This window comes from Leptonychotes weddellii, chromosome 2 (genome assembly GCF_054177405.1).
Source record: "Leptonychotes weddellii isolate Sample4059 chromosome 2, ASM5417740v2, whole genome shotgun sequence".
Lineage (NCBI taxonomy): Eukaryota > Metazoa > Chordata > Mammalia > Carnivora > Phocidae > Leptonychotes > Leptonychotes weddellii.
This window is the reverse complement of record NC_138370.1, coordinates 82,568,289-82,572,396: the sequence shown is the minus strand read 5'-3', so window position 1 is coordinate 82,572,396 and position 4,108 is coordinate 82,568,289. Positions and strand designations below refer to the sequence as shown.

General features: G+C 36.8%; 1 pseudogene; it reads left to right on the top strand.

Annotated features, from left to right (window-relative positions):
• Positions 1–2,864, top strand: part of LOC102745195 (large ribosomal subunit protein eL24 pseudogene) — a 19,543-nt pseudogene extending 16,679 nt beyond the window's left edge.
• Positions 2,865–4,108: the final 1,244 nt, after the last annotated feature.

Genomic DNA, 4,108 nt, shown 5'->3' with positions numbered 1-4,108 from the left:
AAAGACAAGTATCGTATGACCTCACTGATATGAGGAATTCTTAATCTCAGGAAACAAACTGAAGGTTGCTGGAGTGGTGGGGGTGGGAGGGATGGGGTGGCTGGGGGATGGGCATTTGGGGAGGGTAGGTGCTATTGTGAATGCTGTGAATTGTGTAAGACTGATGAATCACAGACCTGTACCTCTGAAACAAATAATACATTATATGTTAAAAAAAAAAAAAAAAGATAGTAGGAAGGGAAAAATGAAGGGGGGAAATCGGAGGGGGAGATGGACTCTGAGAAACAAACTGAGGGTTCTAGAGGGGAGGGGCATGGGGGGATGTATTAACCCAGTGATGGGTATTAAGGAGGGCACGTATTTCTTGGAGCACTGGGTGTTATACACAAACAATGAATCATGGAACACTACATCAAAAACTAATGATGTAATGTATGATGACTAACGTAACATAATAAAATAAAATTTTTAAAAAATGTAAACTATAGGACTATCTAATGAGTTATATTTACACTTCATGGCACATCATGTCAAACCCTGGTATAATGAATAGGTCAAGTGCTTTTAAGCTCATTTTGTATATTTTGTTAAAAAGATATTATGAAATCCCGAAGAAACTATTTAACTGAGAGTTGGGTGTTATACACAAACAATGAATCATGGAACACTACATCAAAAACTAATGATGTAATGTATGGTGATTAACATAACATAATAAAAAATATATATAAATAAATAAATAAATTGAGTTTTCCTCACTGCTTTGCCACTGACCCGCTGTTAAGACCTTGAGCAAGTCACTTACCCTCTCTGAATCTCAGTTCTTCACCTAATAAACTGAGGAAGTTCAGAATAGATGATTCCATATAACCAAGAGTATACTTAAAGTCTGAAATATGACTATTAAGAGTTATTGAATTTATAGACTTACTTTTTAAAAATATATTGGTAGTAACAGTATACCAAAGTCCTTGAGAATGATAATGTTCCAATACAAAATATGATCTCCTTTGTAACAATTTCTTTTACAATATGGTTTCTAGAGCTATTGAAAAACAGTCATTGAAATCACCCCATATTAGTAAGAAAATGATGCAAAAAATATTTTATTTCTGGTTGTGCTATGAATGAGAGTAAAACATTTCCTTAAAAGCAGATTTTTAGAATAATTGAAGTACACATCTTTAAAAGTATGCCTGCTTTTCGGGTAGTCTGTAATTTCAGGCAATTTCATTATTCTAAAACTGTACTAAATACTGGAGAGATTAAGTCAGTAGGAAATTCATGGATAGATTGGGAAGTTAACCCTAATTCAACTAATATTTGTTGAGCACCTTCTATAAGTCAAGCTCTGTTTTGGACACTGTATGAAAAGATAAAATTTTATGGGAAAGATATTCCTCTGTCCTCAAGTACAGAATATAAAATATAAAATAATTAGAAAAAGGGAGTGTCACAGCCAAACACAATAGTGAGGGGTCTTAATAAAGGATTTGGTGTGTGGATGCATCTTGAAGATTAATAGAATTCTGGCAGATGGAAATGACAGGGTATTCCTAGTAAATGGAACAGAAGGAGAAAATGTGCAAAGGTGAGAAAATGTAGTATAATCTTAGGAAAAAAGCACATTGGATAGATTTAACTAAAGTATAGAGAGTGGAATAAGAACTCATGAGAGGTTACATGGGGCAGTTAAGTTATGGAGGGCTCTAAATACCAGGCTGAAGAACATGTACTCAATATGAAATATATTGGTGGGTCACTGAAGATTTTGGTCAGGGGATAACAAGCAGGCTGAGGGTGAGGTAAATTCATGATAATGTTAGTAGCTTAAGGAGAAGACAAAGTATTGGGGCCATCAAATATCAATAGAAGCAATTAGTCATGGACCATGGGATTGCTGGTATGCTTAGATTTAAGTTTCTTGCACTTTTTCAAGGTCCCAAATGCTCTCAAAGGATTCTGTAGGAGAAGCTGCCCTGTTGATCCCATGCTGTTGCCCTAAATGCCTCATTTTCTGTGGTAGTTATCAAATGCAGGCATTGCCCATCATATTATCAAGATTAAAGGAAAAAAAATAGTTCCAAATATGCCTCATTTCCAAAGTAGAAACAGTACTCCTCCCCACCCCCCGTGAATAAATAAAAACTTAAAAGATTAAGTTGTATTCTGTATGCCCGGGAATCCTCCAGTGCTTTCATTTGCAAAACAAAAGATCATATTGTGCTAAGAGAAGCTGTCTACAGTTTGTTTCTCAACCTTCTTTTAAATCTATTGCCCCTTTCTGATAAACCTAAAAAGATCTGACCCTTTTTAAATGTTACTTGAGATTTCAATGTAAAATAATGATTAAGAAGGCATCAAAGTAGTTCTTCACCATCTTTCCTTCTTCCTGGCTGCCAGAGCCACGAAGGTTGAGCTATGCAGTTTGAGTAGGTACAAGATCTACCCAGATATGGGAGGCCCAACACCAGGACTGACAGGAAGATTTCCCAATTTCTTAATGCAAAATGCCAGTTGGCATCCCTTTCTAAGAGGACTCCTCAGCAGATAAACTGGACTATCCTCTACAGAAGAAAATACGAAAAGGACAGTCAGAGGAAAGCCAAAAGACGAAAACCCGCTGTGCAGTCAAATTCCAGAAGGCCATCATTGGTGCCATTTCTTGCTGATAGAATGGCCAAGAGGAATCAGAAACCTGAAGTTAGGAAAGCTCAACAAGAACAAGCCATCAGGGATGCCAAGGAAGTAAAAGAGGCTAAGCAAGCATTTTTAGACAGCAATGGCTGGCTGTTTCAAAGGTTCCCATGAAAGCAGCAGCTAAGCGAGAGACTGTGAAGCCCACGAAGGTTTCTGCATCCTGAAGTGGTGGAAAACACTAAGTTGGCAGATCAGATTTTTATATAAACATCTATTTAAAAAATGAATACATCAAAGTAGAATTGATAAACAAATTCAGTAAATTCACTGGATACAAAATCAATGTACAGAAATCTGTTGCCTTTTTCTACACCAATAATGAATCAGCAGAAAAAGAAATTTAAAAAAAAAATCCCGTTTAAAATTGCACCAAAAATAAGATACCTGGGAATAAACCTAACCAAAGAGGCGAAAGACCTATACTCTGAAAACTATAAAACACAGATGAAAGAAACAGAAGATGACACAAAGAAATGGGAAGACATTCCATAAAACAAATATTGTTAAAATGGCTATACAACCCAAAGCAATCTACTCTTTTAATACAATCCTTATCAATATACCAACAGCATTTTTCATAGAGCTAGAACAAACAATCCTAAAATTTCTATGGAGTCACAAAAGACTCTGAATAGCCAAAGCAATCTTGAAAAGGAAAAGCAAAGTGGGAGACATCACAATTCCAGACTTCAAGTTATATTACAAAACTGTAGTAATCAAAATAGTATGGTATTGGCACAAAAATAGACACCTATATCAATTGAACAGAGTAGATAATCCAGAAATAAACCCACAAGGGTATGGTCAACTAATCTTCGACAAAACAGCAAAGAATATCCAACGGGAAAAAGACTGTCTCTTCAACAAACGGTGTTGGGAAAACTGGACAGCAACATGCAAAGGAATAAAACTAGTCCACTTTCTTATACCATACATGAAAATAAATTCAAAATGGATGAAAGATCTACATGTGAGATCTGAAACCATAAAAATCCTAGAAGAGAACCACAGGCAGTAACTTCTCTGACATCGGCCATAGCAACTTTTTTCTAGATAGGTCCCCTGAGGCAAGGGAAACAAAAGCAAAAATGAACTACTGGGACTACATCACAGTAAAAACCTTCTGCGCAGCCAAGGAAAACCATCATCAAAACTAAAAGGCGAGGGAGGTTAAGTGTCTGCCTTCAGCTCAGGTCATGATCCCAGGGCTCTGGGATCGAGTCCTGCATCGAGCTCCCTGCTTGGCAGGGCCTGCTTCTCCCTGTGCCCCTCCCCCCTGCCCTACAGCTGCTTGTGCTCTCTCTCTCAAATAAATAAATAAAATTTAAAAAAATAAACAACTAAAAGGCAACCTTTGGAATGGGAGAAGATATTTGCAAGTGACATATCTGATAAAGGGTTAGTATCC